The following is an 18,736-nucleotide window of genomic DNA, read 5'->3' as shown; positions in this document are numbered from 1 at the left end:
TAAGGGTTTACAGGGTTTTTGTAGTAAAGATCTTTCTAAAACACATAAACCTAGTACCATTTTTTCAGTTTGGTTAGGATCAGAATTAAATAAATTGGGTAGTTTTGGTAAATTAAAGTATCAAAGAAATGTGTTTGATTCGATGAATTCAGTGAAGGTTTCATCACCATTTAGGGTATCTGCTGTTGCTGCTGCTACTAAAGAGAAAACATCTTTTTTACCAGAGATTCTATTACAGCCAATTAATAAAATCTCTGGTGTTGTTAAACTCCCTGGTTCTAAATCTTTTTCTAATCGGATCCTTGTATTAGCAACTCTATCTGAGGTAAATAGATTTACTACGTCACTGTTATTTAATTCTGTTTGCAATTTTGATTTTATAATTGTATTGATGAATTGGTTGTGTCTTGGATCTGAGAGATGATATAAGTATGAATTTGGTACTTGATCTGGGTTTAGGGTTGTAAATTTTGTTTATTTTGTTATGAGTAGATCAATGTATGGGTTATGAAATTGTTCATTTTAATCTAATAGTGTAAGTTAATCTTGTGGATTACCAGTTTTGGTTGATCAATTCAAATTATGTAGAGATTGTTTTGTTTGATATCTTTGGTACGTCTAGAAAAGAATTTGATGGGAAATGAAGCAATGTTGTGTGTGATTCTTTATGCTATTTTTCGAGTAATGGGCATTATAAGGACAAGTTATGTAACTAGTAATTGCTGCCATTGTGGGTGCAGGTGTAAGTTATGACCTAATTCTAACTGACACGCAGTGAAGTGGAACTATGTTCTATGAAATTGTTACTTCTTGCTTAGGGACACTTTTTGTGTGACTGACATGAATCACTTTTAGTCAGCAGAAGAGGGCCTCCTACGTCATCCAATGAATAAGAAAGTAGTCGACTTAGATTGTGGCTCTATGGACAGACCAAAGTATGTAGCGAAGAATGTCCTAGTGCAGTGTATCACCTTTGGTTTTCATAATGAATACTTCGCTTTCCATATAGATATAGATAATTAAGATCAATATGGATTCGTAAGTCAATTGTACTACCTTGGGACATATGGACTCGTACATTACCTTTATAACAGATCATACTATATGTTGAATAGTATTACACTGCCTTTGGGTTATACGTATCCGTACATTACTATTGCGAGAAATGAAATCATATTGCATTACCTTTGGTTACATGGATTCGAACATCACATGTATAAAAGATCAATGTCTTTCCATAGTTTTCGGGTCAATACTTATTTTCTGATTTTCTACATTTACATTTCTGTTGATGCAGTTTTTGCTTTTATCATAAATAATCATACGGAGATATTAAATTAGCGTTGTGATTATCAACAGGGAACTACTGTGGTAGACAACTTGTTAGATAGTGATGATATCCATTACATGCTTCGTGCTTTGGAAACCCTTGGGTTAGGTGTCAAAGAAGACAAAGAGAATAAAAGAGCAACTGTGGAAGGTTGCAACGGGAAGTTTCCTGTTGGAAATGTAGCAAAAAAGGATATTGAACTATTCTTGGGAAATGCTGGTACTGCTATGCGCCTATTGACTGCTGCAGTTGCCGTTGCTGGTGGAAATGGCTGGTACTACTTTTATCTATGCTTTATAACTTGCAAACATAATTGTGTAGAGACAATCTGTTCTTGGCACATTGATTGGGAAACAGGTTATTCCTGGCAACAGATATTCATATTCCTATCTCAAGCCAAAGGGATAATCTTATTGCTACTCTAGATTTATGTTTTATTCCTTTCAAGCAGAAGTCTTTGTTTTACTTAAACGAATTCAGTTACATACTTGATGGAGTCCCACGTATGAGAGAGACACCAATCATGGATTTGGTTGTGGGTCTAAAGCAGCTTGGTGCAGATGTTGATTGTACGAAGGGCACTGATTGTCCCCCTATTTGTGTTAATGCAAATGGAGAGCTTCCTAGAGGAAAAGTGAGGTTGTTTTACTCTTGTATTTAATTTGGTTCCAATATGGATCAAGCGATAGAGATGGGGAAAAGCTAATTTATCATGTTTATATTCATTTCATGCATGAACTAGACTGAAGAATGAAATCATCTATCAGTGAAAGGGTTAGTTTACACTTTACATGCGGGTTTGGCCAACTATACACCAAAAAACATTGAATAACCAGTGCCACAAGGTAATGAACGTCGATATTCAAGTGAAAGGGTTAGTTTCCAAAGTGTCTTCCATCAGATCAGTAAATTTTTCTGATAAGAATAGTTACTTCTGTTGTTTGCTATAACTCTAAAATCTATATGTTTTTGAAGTTTCAATGCAGGCTTTGAGTTCACTTGGGTTTATTTTGAGCCATTTGCAGCATCGGAAATTATCATGTTTTGCTTCAAATTTTTATCCTGTAGATATAGTTATTATCTGACATCTAAGTTTCTCTTTGAGGCAGTTTATGTACTTTTATGCTTACATATAAGAAAACTTGAATTTTCTGATAGATCTTAATTGCTCACTTAGTGGTACTAGATATCCTATAGTCACAGACCTGCATCATACCATTTGTAGCTCTGCTTGAAGTGTTATAATTGTTGATTCCAAATATATGTGCTTCTTGTTGTAGGTGAAACTCTCTGGATCTATTAGTAATCAGTACTTAACTGCCTTGCTCATGGAACCTCCCATGGATTTAGGATATGTGGAGATTGGGATGATTGATATACTTATTTCGGTTCCTTATGTTGAGATGAACTTGAAATTGATGGAACGTTTTGGAGTCAGTGTGGAACACAGTGATAGCTGGGACAGATTCTAAGTGAAAGGTGGTCAAAAGTATGTATGTTTGTCCAATAAGAACTCACAACCCTATATTCAGATTTCTATCCAAAAAAATAATAATCTTACTATTATGTAGAGAGCACCAGAACCCTTTTTGCCGAAACTGATAAAATGCAATAAACAAAATATCTCAACAGGTCTCCATGAAAGGCTTATGTAGAAGGGGATGCATCGAGTGCCAGTTACTTCCTTGCAGGTGCGGAAATCACTGGTGGGACCGTCACCGTTGAAGGCTGTGGAACAAGCAGTTTGCGGGTTTCATTTCTACTTCATATGTGATCTTTGTATCTGGTTTAGAAACCCTGATTCCTCTACTCATTTTTTTTTTATCATCACTTCGTCTCACTGTACATTTTTTTTGCATCTCTTTCCTGCTCAGGGTGATGTAAGATTTGCCGAGGTTCTTGAGAAAATGGGAGCTAAAGTTACTTGGACAGAAAACAGTGTTACTGTCAAAGGACCACCCAGAGATCCTTCTGGAAAGAAACACTTGCGCGCAGTTGATGTCAATATGAACAAAATTCCTGATGTTGCCATGACTCTTGCTGTGGTTGCACTTTTTGCTGATGGCCCAAAAGCCATAAGAGACGGTGAGTCTTAGGTTATGGTGATTCAGATAGCCTAGAGAAATTGCTTGGAAAGTAGAAACTTGAAAAAGCGGGGGTCTAATAACACCACCCAATATTTCGCTTAGCAATCTGTATGGACTAACTCCGAAATACTTTGCTAGAGAATCAACTAGACAGTCAGACTCAATCTAGATAAAAGTATCTCAAGGAGTTGATATCTCTCTCTTGATTTGATTTTTACTCAAGCTAAAATCAATAGCGAGTCTTTATCAAATACAAGGAATAACTTGGACGGTACCAAAGACCAATGTCCAAGGATCAATCAATATCAATCAACAACCAAAGGTTGGATTTCCAACTGATGATCACGAACGCACAACCTGTATTATTTCAGTTATATACAATATAATGCGAAAAGGAAATAACACAGACACCAGAAGTTTTGCTAACGAGGAAACGACAAATGCATAAAAACCCCGGGACCTAGTCCATATTGAATACACACTGTATTAAGCCGCTACAGACATTAGCCTACTCCAAGTTAACTTTGGACTGGACTATAGTTGAACCCCAATCAGTTTCCCACCGATCCAAGGTACAGTTGTACACCTACGCCTCTGATCCCAGCATGATACTGCTCACTTGATTCCCTTAGCTGATCTCACCCACAACCAAGAGTTGTTGCAACCCAAAATCGCAGACTCGGTAATAAACAAATCTGTCTCACACAGAAAAGTCTATCAAAGGATAAATATGTCTCCCACAGATAAACCCTAGGTTTTGTTCCGTCTTAAGATATTAAATCAAGGTGAACATGAACCAATTGATAATTCGGTCTTATATTCCCTAAGAAGAGCCTAGATTAATCAATCACCTCTCTACAATCCTTCCTGACTACACAAGCGGTTTGTCGAGGAATCAAAAACAGTGAGACGAAGATGTTTGTGACTTATTTATCTTGCCTATCGGAGAACTCTCATGATCTCAAGCCAATCAAAGATTGTACTCGTAAGATAGAAGACGCAAGATCAGATCACACAACTACGATAAAAGTAGTATCGGTATGGCTTCACAATCCCAATGAAGTCTTTAAGTCGTTAACCTGGTTTTAGAGAAGAAAACCAAAGGTTAAAGTAGAATCGACTCTAGCGAGCGCACTAGTATCACACAGACGTGTGGGGATTAGTGTTGCACAATGCTAGACGTCTCCTTTATATAGCCTTCAAAATCAGGGTTTTGCCTTAGTTACAAAGCAATCCATATTCACCGTTAGATGAAAACCTGATTTAGATTCAAGCTAATATTTCTCAACCGTTAGATCGAAAACTTAGCTTGTCACACACACTTGGGTAGATGTTTACTGGGTTTGTGAAAACCATGCCCAAATGTGTACGTGTATGTTGGTTCAACATAGTAACCCAAAAGGTTAACCATATGAGAATTTCATATTAACCTTGTTCTTCTTCACCATAACTAGTTCAATTGACTCAAATGAACTAGTTATAGAGTTCTTCAATTGTTATGAGATCTTATGTAACTACACAAGACACAATTGAAACAAAGATGATTCGATTCGATGAATCGGCTGATGAACTTTATATCCAAGGTTTGCATAAAGCATTCCTTAGTAATTTAATGTTTCATGTTCAGAGCACATCTTTAGATCATAACCTCTTAAGTTCACAAACAAGTTCGCGGACTTAAGTTAATCGGTTGAGTTTTCCAAACTCAGCAGAAATTCTCGGATAGAGAACTTCCGCCAGTTCGCAAACTGGTTCCGGGGTTTCTCCATTTGTGAACTTAAGAGGTTATGATCTAAAGATGTGCTATGAACATGAAATATTAAATTACTAAGGAATGCTTTATGCAAACTGTGGCTATAATGTTCATGAGTCGATTCAATCGAATCGAATCATATTTGCTTCAATTGTGTCTTGTGTAGTTACGTAAGATCTCATAGCAATTGAACAACTCTGTAACTAGTTCATTTGAGTCAATTGAAATAGTTATGGTGAAGAAGAACAAGGTTAATATGAAATGCTCATATGGTTAACCTTTTGGGTTACTATGTTGAACCAACATACACGTACACGCTTGGGCATGGTTTTCACGAACTCAGTAAACGTTTACCCAAGTATGTGTGACAAGTTAAGTTTTCGATCTAACGGTTGAGAAATATTAGCTTGAATCTAAATCAGGTTTTCATCTAACGGTGAATATGGATTGCTTTGTAACTAAGGAAAACCCCTGATTTGAAGGCTATATAAAGGAGACGTCTAGCATTGTGCAAAACTAATCCCCACACGTCTGTGTGCTACTAGTGCGCCCGCTAGAGTCGATCTCCATCAACCGTTGATTTTCTTCTCTAAAATCAGGTTAACGACTTAAAAACTTCATTGGGATTGTGAAGCCAGACCGATACTACTTTATCGTAGTTGTGTGATCTGATCTTGCATCTTCTATCGTATGAGTACAATCGATTGATTGGCTTGAGATCGTGAGAGTTCTCCGATAGGCAAGATAAAGAAGTCACAAACATCTTCGTCTCACTGTTTGTGATTCCTCGACAATCCGCTTGTGTAGTCAGGAAGGATTGTAGAGAGGTTATTGATTAATCTAGGTTGTTCTTCGGGAATATAAGACCGTATTATCAATTGGTTCTTGTTCACCTTGATTTCATATCTTAAAACGGAACAAAACCTAGGGTTTATCTTGCCTAACGGTGGGAGATTGATATGGATTCAACTATAGTCCAGTCCGAAGTTAGTTTGCAGTAGGCTAATGTTGTAGCGGCTTAATACAGTGTGTATTCAATCTGGACTAGGTCCCGGTTTTTTTTTGCATTTGCGGTTTCCTCGTTAACAAAACTTCTGGTGTCTGTGTTATTTCTTTTCCGTATTATATTTTATATAATTGAAATAATACAGGTCGTGCGTTCGTGATCATCAACTTCTATAATCCAACCTTTGGTTGTTGATTGTAGTTGATTGATCCTTGGACATTGGTCTTTGGTACCGTCCAAGTTATCTCTTTTTGATAAAGACTCGCATATTTTTATTTGCTTGAGTAAAGATCAAATCGAGAGATTGAGATAATAACTCCTTTAGATACTTTATATCTAGATTGAGTCTGACTGTCTAGTTGATTCTCTAGCAAAGTGTTTCGGAGTAAGTCCATACAGATTGCTAATCCAAATATTGTGTGGTGTTGTTACCCCCGCTTTTTCATCACTCCCCCTTAGTCAATACTCCATCTCGATCATGGAAACCACTCCCCCTTACACAATGATCCGAAAACCATATGTATTTGTAGTGTGAACTACAATATTTCTCCCCCTTTTTGTCAATAAAATTGGCAAAGGTACAAGAATGGGATCATAATTAAATTTCCACAAGAGACATTTCATGACCAAAAGAAAAATACATACCAACTTAATTTAGATGTAATCTAATAGCCGAAGCTAACAACATTCATTAAGGAGTTTTAAGATACAAGATAACCCCTATAAAATTCCACAGCCGCACTCCCCGCAAGATATTACCATTAAGCACAAGTTCAAAAGAACTCTCCCCCATTTTATGTCATTCCCGAAAGAACAACAAGAGCGACCTTAATTTCGAAAGAAAAGAGGGATTTTTTATTGGACACCAAAAACCATAGGAATGATTTTCTATATCCAAAGCTCAACCAAATTAACCACAAGTAAACCCGTGATTAATTCAATTGGAATACGCAACTAAATCAAACCACAAAAGTGATCAATTTAATTGAAAGTGCTCAACATAAGTAAACTCACGGAGCTACGACTAAGTCAATCACACGGAGATGACTAACTTAACCGTTCAAATACTCAACATAAGGAAAACCTTATGGAATATATGACTACATTAACCAAAGAACATGATAGTGTAGCCTTTCATACAACACAAGAACTTGTGAAATATATGAAAACTCAACTAGATTAATTACAAGAGAACCTATAATTAATCTAATTGGAATAGAAATAACCAAAATAATCACCGAAGTAACTAATTTAATTATTATGGGCTCAACATAAGAGAACTTATGGAACCCCGACTAAGTTCATCATAGAATATGACAACCTTAACCGTACATGTACTCAACATAAGAAAGAAGACTTATGGAGTACTAACTAAATAACTAAACTAGTTGATTAATTTAGTTCCTAATGCTCGACATATAACATCTTATGGAACAACCAACAAAGCCAAGGTAAATCGACTTAGTTTTAAGGTGTTGTACATAAGACACATAATGGAGCCTTCACGACAAAACATAATAAAATGGATCAATGAAGATCAATACCGTGGATAACATACAAGGATCTATTATATTTTCCATCATAACGACATAATAGACTTTATCCTTGTTGAACAAAAGATTTTATCCTATTTTCCATCAAATACATGATTGCATAGGCATAACTTTTGTATATGTCAAAAGTCCATTCGTCCTTTCATCGATACGAATACTGATTCATGAACGACTTTACTTTTGACTGCAATATGGGACCTTCAAGTTTACGGACGTAAACAATACATATCCCATAAAAATATTGCAATATCACAAACCATTAAAATACTGCAATAAACATCATCCTCCAAATATTTTTAGAATTTAATATCAATAAACCTAAAAAATAACACAAGAAGATGAAAACAAAAATAACTATGTGTAGTCACAATCATCGCTATTCAACGCACTAGTTATTCTTCCAACTAATCCAAAAAGAAGACATCCTGGGCGACAATGCCTTTGAGAAATTCAGCATCATTCCCGAACTCCTTGTTGTCAACATCCATTGGAACATACGGTTCGCGAAGATAGGAGTTTATATCAACGAACTGTATTGGCTGATTATGTCGTACCAGGGCTCTCTGAATTTCTAAGGACTTTGACACAAAAGCCTTTATTTCACGAATATCCTTTCTTACTTCCTTCAACTCATCAAGAACATCGGAAAACTTCTGAGAGTTAGAAGGCACATCCCTGGGATTTCTTGAATTCCTTCTTTTTCTTTTCAGGGACTTAGAAACAGGAGATTTTTCTTTTTCCTTGATTGAAGATTTAACAGTCATGTTGACATCCTTTCTATCTGACATGGTGCTTTGAGAACAGTTATAAACAACTGCATTTGTGTGATTGAATCACTTAACTCAACAAGCAATCTTATATAGGATGTCAAAAAGGAAAAAGGAATGTAGGGTTCGAAACCTATTGACAGGTTCGTATAAGTCCAACTCTAAAACCCTATATGGAGTAGAATTGTCGATAATAACCCTTTATTTTATTTGATAGACAGAAAATAACAAATCTAAGAAAAGAAGGAAAAACTTTACTGAAGCCTGAATCAGCACTCAATCTTGTCTCTTTTCGATCAGGCACATGAGACAAGATTTTCCCAACAACACAATCAAGTTGTGTTGCGATGAACAACGATTTGTCCATCTTTTTCCTCAAGGGAGGAATCTTCAGACTTCTGTCTATCAAAACGATTCGACCATACTTTCTTTTCAAATGGTCTTACTCTATCCCTGGAAACCAACTTCTTAGACGAAGATAAGATCCTACATACCTCGGCGGTCTTCTGAGCAAGTTTCAGCTTCCTTGCTAATCGATCTGCTCTTCGTTGAAGTTTGCTGGCGTGCCTTATTTGGTGCTTGTACTTGTAACACCTTGATAGTTCGTGTCCCTTCATCGAACAAAACGAGCACGTCAAACTTGGATAGTATTCAGGCATCTGAGATGTGCAAGCAGCTAGACATACAGTAGATCCTGAAACATTACTGACAGGGTTTCCAGTTAGAGAATCTTCCAGCTTGATTGGGTTTCCTTCTTCTCCGAACCCATTGAGGTTGATATATGTATTGCTACAAGTATCAAAATCGATGTTTTCACCAAGGAGCCCTACACTTGATTTCCTATCTTCATCGGAATCATAGGTTTCAGACATTTCATCAAGTGTTACAGCTAGACCTTTGTTCCCAGTGTATTTTCTACGATTTGGGATTCGTTAGCAAAATGGCCAAAACCCTTACACTTAAAGCACTGAGGCATGTCCTCAGCAGCATCCTGTTTTTAGGAGGTACGCGACCGTGAGGTTTGTCTGATGACCTAGGTTTGTCTCTTGAAAACCGTTTACTTCTCTTCAACAGAAGATCCCTAAACTGTCTTGTGATCAAGGAGACCGACTTGTCAAGGTCTTCATCTGAAAAATCATTCTCAGACTGATCATCCTCAGAGACATGAACACTTTTACCTTTGGCAAGTAATTTAGTGCTCTTTCTTTTTTAAAGGCAACATCCTTACCGACTTGGATATGCTCATGGTCAAAGATCTTTAGCTTCCCAACCAAGGTGTTTCTGGAAAGATTATTGAGGTTATTCCCTCAACGATGGCATGCTTCTTAGACTCGTATCTAGATGGCAGCGATCTGAGAATTTTCATCACAATGTACTTTTCAGGAATAGTCTTACCCAATGCGAAAGATGCATTAACAATTTCAGACACTTTGTGATTAAACTCATCAAATGTTTCTTCATCTGCCATACGAAGGTTCTCCCAATCGGAATTAAGGTTTTAAAGCCTAGATTCCTTTTCACTGGAGTTTCCTTCAAATACGGTTTCTAAGATATCCCAAGCATCTTTAGACCTAGTGCAATTAGACACATGGTATTGAAAACTTAGGGCAATGGCATGTATGATAGCATTTAACCCTTCAGAATTCTGCTTTGCAGCAAGAATCTCTGCAGCATTATATTCACCAATATTCTGGGGAACAATTCTGTCTCTAGCTGCAATAACGGGCGCATCATAACCATTCACCACATATACCTATGATTGAAAATCACGCGATTGAAGAAAATCTTGCATAAAAATTTTCCACCATAAGTAATTGGAGCCATCGAATACTGGTGGTACGTTAATAGAGATAGCACCTCTATCCATAGAGTCAGATCGCTACAAACACGGACTTGTTAGGTCTTAAACGTGTTTGTCTGCTCTGATACCAATTGAAAAGGCGAGGGTCTAACAACACCACCCAATATTTCGCTTAGCAATCTGTATGGACTAACTCCGAAATAATTTGCTAAAGAATCAACTAGACAGTCAGACTCAATCCAGATAAAAGTATCTCAAGGAGTTAATATCTCTCTCTTGATTTGATTTTTACTCAAGCTAAAATCAATAACGAGTCTTTATCAAATACAAGGAATACTTGGACGGTACCAAAGACCAATGTCCAAGGATCAATCAATATCAATCAACAACCAAAGGTTGGATTTTCAATTGATGATCATGAACGCACAACCTGTATTATTTCAATTATATAAAATATAATGCGGAAAAGAAATAACACAGACACCAGAAATTTTGTTAACGAGGAAACCACAAATGCAGAAAAACCCCGGGAACTATTCCAGATTGAATACACATTGTATTAAGCCGCTACAGACACTAGCCTACTGCAAACTAACTTCGGACTGGACTATTGTTGAACCCCAATCAGTCTCCCACCGATCCAAGGTACAGTTGTACTCCTACGCCTCTGATCCCAGCAGGATACTGCGCACTTGATTCCCTTAGCTGATCTCACCCACAACCAAGAGTTGTTGTAACCCAAAATCACAGACTTGATAATAAACAGATCTGTCTCACACAAAAAAGTCTATCAAAGGATAAATCTGTCTCCCACAGATAAACCCTAGGTTTTGTTCTGTAGTTTGATATAAAGTCAAGGTGAACAGGAACCAATTGGTAATCCGGTCTTATATTCCCGAAGAACAACCTAGATTAATCAATCACCTCTCTACAATCCTTCCTGACAACACAAGCGGATTGTCAAGGAATCACAAACAGTGAGACGAAGATGTTTGTGACTTCTTTATCTTTTCTATCGGAGAACTCTCACGATCTCAAGCCAATCAATCGATTGTACTCGTACGATAGAATATGCAATATCATATCACACAACTACGATAAAGTAGTATCGGTCTGGCTTCACAATCCCAATGAAGTCTTTAAATCGTTAACCTGATTTTAGAGAAGAAAAATCAAAGGTTAATGGAGATCGACTCTAGCGGGCGCACTAGTAGCACACAGACGTGTGGAGATTAGTATTGCACAATGCTAGATGTCTCCTTTATATAGCCTTCAAATCAAGGTTTTGCCTTAGTTACAAAGCAATCCTTATTCACCGTTAGATGAAAACCTGATTTAGATTCAAGCTAATATTTCTCAACCGTTAGATCGAAAACTTAGCTTGTCACACACACTTGGGTAGACGTTTACTGGGTTCGTGAAAACCATGCCCAAACGTGTACATGTATGTTGGTTCAACATAGTAACCCAAAAGGTTAACCATATGAGCATTTCATATTAACCTTGTTCTTCTTCACCATAACTAGTTCAATTGACTCTAATGAACTAGTTAAAGAGTTGTTCAATTGCTATGAGATCTTATGTAACTACACAAGACACAATTGAAACAAAGATGATTCTATTTGATTGAATCGGCTCATGAAAATTATAGTCACGGTTTGCATAAAGCATTCCTTAGTAATTTAATGTTTCATATTCAGAGCACATCTTTAGATCATAACCTCTTAAGTTCACAAACAAGTTCGCGGACTTAAGTTAATCGGTTGAGTTTTCCAAACTCAGCAGAAATTCTCGGATAGAGAACTTCCGCCAGTTCGCGGACTGGGTTCGCGGACTTAGCACACAAACGAATTTTAGAAAATCCAGCAGAAATTCTCGATCGAGAACTTCCGACGGTTCGCGGACTGACTCTGTGGATTGGGTTCGCGTACTTGGCAAGCCAATTCCACAATCCTCCCGATTTCTCTTGATCAACAATGTTCGAAAACTTCGGTTCAAAGAATACATGGTTATGTAATCTAAACTCTCATTTCAATCATTGAGACATTCTCAGAGGATGATATGTAGTCGTTATTCATAGACCGATTCACGTCAGAGCAATTCTCAAAGTGATTGAAACTTTTCATGACTTTCGTCACTAGGTGAAGATAAACTTGATCAAAGTGAAACGCTTTACCAACACACGATTTCTAGATAAAAGATAAGCAATGAATGCTCGGCTCGAAATGTCAAATGTGTATGATCTAGTCTATATAGCATACAACTTTTGTCTCATAAGAAGTAGGAGATAGAAGAGTTAAACTTTTGAGTGATAGATAAGTTCAAGTCTCCACATACCTTTTTGTTTATGAAGTTCAACGATTCTTTGTATAGATCTTCGTCGTTGTATGATGAATCGCCATGAAGTCCTTGAGCTCAACTACATTTTTCTATCCTAGTCCGAGACTTATCTATGTAGGCTAGAAATCAAGACTTATAGTTTTGATCACTAACATTGACAAACATGCTTGAGATAGCAACGCATGCGAGGTTGACCGAGCTATGATCTAACAATTAGTATAGTCGTTCATATACTCAACACAAGAACTTGTGGAATATATGAAAACTCAAGTAGACTAATTACAAGAGAACTTATAATTAATCTAATTGGAATACAAACACCCAAACTAATCAGAAAAGTAATAAATTTAATTTTCAAAGGATTTGCTCGACAAAAGAATACTTTCGAAGCAAATAACTAAATAACCAACCAAGATGATTAATTTAGTTCATAATGCTCAACATATAGCATCTTATGGAACAACCAACAAAGCCAATAAGAATAATCGACTTAGTTGTATCGTGCTCAACATAATACACACAATGGAGCCTTCATGGTAAAACATAACAAAATGGATCAATGAAGATCAATACCGTGGATAACATACAAGGATCTATTCTACTTTCCATCATAATGACATAATAGACTTTATCCTTGTCAAACAAAAGATTTTATCCTATTTTCCATCAAATACATGACTGCATAGGTATAACTTTTGTAATTGTCAAAAGTCCATTCGTCCTTTCATTAATACGAATACCAATTCATGAACGACTTTACTTTTGACAGCATGTGGGACCTTCAAGTTCACGGACGCAAACAATACATATCCCATAATCAAATTGCAATATCACAAAATCATAATGATCAATACTGCAATAACATCATTCTCCAACTATTTTTAGAATTTAATACCAATAAACCTAAAAAATAACATAAGAAGATGAAAACAAAAATAGCTATCTGTAGTCACAATCATCGCTATTCACGGCACTAGTTATTCTTCCAACTAATACAAAGAGAAGACATACTAGGCATAAAAAACTTAGTTTTCCTTGATGATTTCATACCTATGAAATGGTCCATCAAAGTAGGAGTCACTGATATCCTTGACCTTGTTGACCGTAGAGACACCATGTTCAAAAGTTAGAGCGTTGACTTTCCGATCAATGGTGCGAGCATAATGACGAGCCTTTGCACAATCAAGAATAACTTTCTTCTGATTTATAATCAAGATATTCTGAGTACCAAGGATTTTCGCTTGTCCATCAAAAAACTGGTTTATCTGCAATTGAAGGTTAGCCAGTTCAATCTTAACTTCATTCTGAGTACGAATCAGATCCTTGACAGATTCACCAATCCAAGTGTTATACTCTTTTCTTTCAAGCATCTTCTTCCGTATAAACTCTTGACCAGAATCACTTCCTTTGTCATCATCCTCAACCATAGGGTTAACTTCATCTTTGGGAACAGATTCCATGGAGTTCCTTTCAGAAGAATAAAGAACCACATATAAGACTTATATATGTTCGTGAGTACCCTAGATGGAAACCCTAAAGTTTCTTGAGGAGACATGGACGTTCGTGGGACAGCCAAAGAATAAATGGCCCAAAATAGGAAAATTGCATACCATGTTGCTTTTAAAGATTCTCTATCTCCAAACGATCATAGTGACAAAAGAAACAAGTACTAATAACAAAACATCATAAGATATACAAACTGGGGAAAAACAGCACAATACTTGAGCATCTCACAAATCCTCATTCTTGTATCTCTCAAGTTAGACACAAGAATAGATTTTATGTTATTAGGTAGCAGAGGGAGACATAGTCTCACCATAGGTTCTGAGAGAATAACAATTATTTCCTCCAAGATATCTGAATTTAGCATTTCTTGTCCTTCCTTGGCAGTTTCTAGAAACGAGAGAACGTCTCAAAGTCCTTCTGGGAATCACAGGTGAGGAAACTTTCTGATAACAAAGTCTAGGACCTCTAGAAATAGGTTCTAGGGGATTTTTCGAAGTTGGACTCCACACACTAGACTTAGATTTATCAGATTTGTTTTTATAAGCACATGACATACTTTCATTGGTAGCACGAGAATTTACAAATGTCCTGTAATGATTTCTAGGAGAGAGTTCATTTTTATGAGATGCATGGTTTCCTGTGAAAGGGACCTTCACTGTAGCAGTCGTCCGACTATTTACTCCATTGACAGTAGAAAGAAGCAATTTGTGAAGTTCAGAAACACGTTTCTTTCTGGCAAAACAATGGATAACATAGTGATTTCCTTTTGCACAGAAGGTACAGATTCGTGGAGGAGAAGCAACAACTGGTACTTAATTAAACTTCATATCCACCGGGGAAGATTGTAAGTTATGAAAACTTTTCTTGACACAACCTTCATCTGGAGATAATTTCATTCTGTACAGTAACTCATGAAAATTAGTTTGTGCAGAATAATTTCTTCTTAAGGAAGAGTTTTCCTTTTCTAAGGATTTATACTGTCCATGGGCTAGAGCAAGTGATGCTTCAAGTTTCTATTTATCAACACGAAGTCTGTCTAGATCAGATGAATGCGTCTTGATCAAACAATTTTCTCTAATTGAGCCTTCTTTAACCAGCTTTTCAAGATCACAAATCTTTTCATGCTGTAGATTGTTTTCTTGAAGAAGTTTCTCAATTTCCTTAGAGAACGACCCTATAATGTTGTAGAGTACTTGTTCACGATCAATAGACCTCTCGAATTCATCAATGAGTTATACATGATCCTTGAGATCAACAAACTCTGTAGAATTTTTTGTAATTCTGGTGAGCTCCAATTCAGCTTTAGCCATTATGTCCAATGTCTTATTGGAGAAAGAGTGGCTGACACAAGATGAGACAGTCTTCCTACCTCGGGATTCGGAAGAATCAACTAAGGAGTGATCCTTTGAGATATTTCCGAGACACTTGACAAAGTTGACAGCTTTAGGAGGCATTTTGGTATGCGTATGAGATTCTGTCCACAAACTCAGATTGCCACAAACACAGACTTATAAGGTCTTTAACGTGTTTGCCTGCTCTGATACCAATTGAAAAAGCGGGGGGTCTAACAACACCACCCAATATTTCTCTTAGCAATCTGTATGGACTAACTCCGAAATACTTTGCTAGAGAATCAACTAGAGGTCAGACTCAATCTAGATAAAAGTATCTCAAGGAGTTAATATCTCTCTCTTGATTTGATTTTTACTCAAGATAAAATCAATAACGAGTCTTTATCAAATACAAGGAATAACTTGGACGGTACTAAAGACCAATGTCCAAGGATCAATCAATATCAATCAACAACCAAAGGTTGGATTTCCAATTGATGATCACGAACGCACAACCTGTATTATTTCAATTATATAAAATATAATGCGGAAAAGAAATAACACAGACACCAGAAGTTTTGTTAACGAGGAAACCGTAAATGCAGAAAACTCCCGGGACCTAGTCCAGATTGAATACGCACTGTATTAAGCCGCTACAGACACTAGCCTACTCCAAGCTAACTTCGGACTGGACTATAGTTGAACCCAAATCAGTCTCCCACCGATCCAAGGTACAGTTGTACTCCTACGCCTCTGATCCCAGCAGGATACTGCGCACTTGATTCCCTTAGTTGATCTTACCCACAACCAAGAGTTGCTGCAACCCAAAATCGCAGACTTGATAATAAACAAATCTGTCTCACACAGAAAAGTCTATCAAAGGATAAATCTGTCTCCCACAGATAAACCCTAGGTTTTGTTCCGTCTTAAGATATGAAATCAAGGTGAACAGGAACCAATTGATAATACGGTCTTATATTCCCGAAGAACAGCCTAGATTAATCAATCACCTCTCTACAATCCTTCCTGACTACACAAGCGGTTTGTCGAGGAATCACAAACAGTGAGACGAAGATGTTTTTGACTTCTTTATCTTTCCTATCAGAGAACTCTCATGATCTCAAACCAATCAAAGATTGTACTCGTACGATAGAATATGCAAGATCAAATAACATAACTACGATAAAAGTAGTATCGGTATGTCTTCACAATCCCAATGAAGTCTTTAAGTCGTTAACATGGTTTTAGAGAAGAAGACCAAAGGTTAAAGGAGAATCGACTCTAGCGAGTGCACTAGTATCACACAGACGTGTGGGGATTAGTTTTGCACAATGCTAGATGTTTCCTTTATATAGCCTTCAAATCAGGGTTTTTCCTTAGTTACAAAGCAATCCATATTCACCGTTAGATGAAAACCTGATTCAGATTCAAGCTAATATTTCTCAACCGTTAGATCGAAAACTTAGCTTGTCACACACACTTGGGTAAACGCTTACTGGGTTTGTGAAAACCATGCCCAAACTTGTACGTGTATGTTGGTTCAACATAGTAACCCAAAAGGTTAACCATATGAGCATTTCATATTAACCTTGTTCTTATTCACCATAACTAGTTTAATTCACTCAAATGAACTAGTTAGGGAGTTGATCAATTTCTATGAGATCTTATGTAACTACACAAGACACAATTGAAACAAAGATGATTCGATTCGATGAATCGGCTCATGAACTTTATAGCCACGGTTTGTATAAAGCATTCCTTAGTAATTTAAGTTTCATGTTCAGAGCACATCTTAGATCATAACCACTTAAGCTCACAAACAAGTTCGCGGACTTAAGACAACCGGTGGAGTTTTCCAAACTCAGCAGAAAATCTCGGCAAAGAGACTTTCGCCAGTTCGCGGACTAGGTTCGCGGACTGAGTTCGCGCACTTACACGCAAACGAGTTTTTTGGAAAATCCTAGCCGAAATTCTCGGTACAAGAACTTCTGTCAGTTTGCGGACTGAGTTCACGGACTGGGTTCGCGGACTGAGTTCGCGGAATGGGTTTGCATACTTGGCAAAGCCAATTCCTCCGGTTTCTCTCAATCAACAAAGTTCGAAAACTTCGGATTAAGGAATACATGGTTATGAAATCTAAACTATCATTCCAATCATTGAGACATTCTCAGAGAACGTTATATAGTCGTTATTCACAGACTGTTTAGCGTCAGAGCAATTCTCAAAGTAATTGAAACTTTTCATGACTTTCGTCACTAGGTGAAGATAAACTTGATCAAAGCGAAATGCTTTACCAACACAAGATTTCGAGATATAGATAGGCGAGATATACTCGGCTCGAAATATTAAATGTGTATGATCCAGTCTATATAGCATACGACTTTTGTCTCATAAGAAGTAGGAGATAGAAGAGATAGACTTTTGAGTGATAGATAAGTTCAAGTATCCACATACCTTTTTGTTTATGAAGTTCCACGGTTCCTTGAGTAGATCTTCATCGTTGTATGATGAATCGCCATGAAGTCCTTGAGCTGAACTACACTTTTCTATCCTACTCCGAGACTTAGCTATGTAGGCTAGAAATCAAGACTTATAGTTTTGATCACTAACATTGACAAACATGCTTGAGATAGCAACGCATGCGAGGTCGACCGAGCTATGCTCTAACAAAACTAACCTTACTTGGACGTGTTTGAACTAAATCAAACTCACCTGAAGGAGATTAAAAAGCCTTTTTTTCACAATCATACAATTACAATCCCTTTTCTGTCAGTGGACAGATGGAGAGTAAAGGAGACCGAAAGAATGATTGTTATATGCACTGAATTGAGGAAGGTTGGTTTTCTTTCACTGACCCAACTATATTAATGTTTTGTTCTGATTAGTTGATCACATTTATGAATATATTCTGCATTCCTGTTGTGATGTCCAGCTTGGCGCAACAGTGGAGGAAGGCCCTGATTACTGTGTGATCACACCACCAGAGAAATTGAATGTTACAACACTTGACACTTATGATGATCACGGAATGGCCATGGCATTCTCTCTAGCTGCCTGTTCTGATGTTCCTGTCACCATTAAAGATCCAGGTTGTACCCGGAAAATTTTCCCCGACTACTTTGAAGTTCTTAAGAAGTTTACAAAACATTAATCAGGGAAGGTCCTCAAGAGTATAAGATGTTTGTCATTTAGGTCAAACACACGTGGCAACGGTTGTACTAGTTATCCTACCTTGTTGTATTCTGATAATGGCTTTTAAGTT

At 37.1% G+C, this 18,736-nt stretch overlaps 1 pseudogene; it reads left to right on the top strand.

Annotated features, from left to right (window-relative positions):
- The first annotated feature begins 67 nt into the window (after positions 1-67).
- LOC113318158 lies at positions 68-18,625 on the top strand (annotated as a pseudogene).
- The last annotated feature ends 111 nt before the right edge of the window (positions 18,626-18,736 follow it).

The sequence above is a fragment of the Papaver somniferum genome, chromosome 10 (assembly GCF_003573695.1).
Source record: "Papaver somniferum cultivar HN1 chromosome 10, ASM357369v1, whole genome shotgun sequence".
Taxonomy (NCBI): Eukaryota; Viridiplantae; Streptophyta; class Magnoliopsida; order Ranunculales; family Papaveraceae; genus Papaver; species Papaver somniferum.
This window is presented reverse-complemented; position numbering and strand designations above follow the sequence as displayed.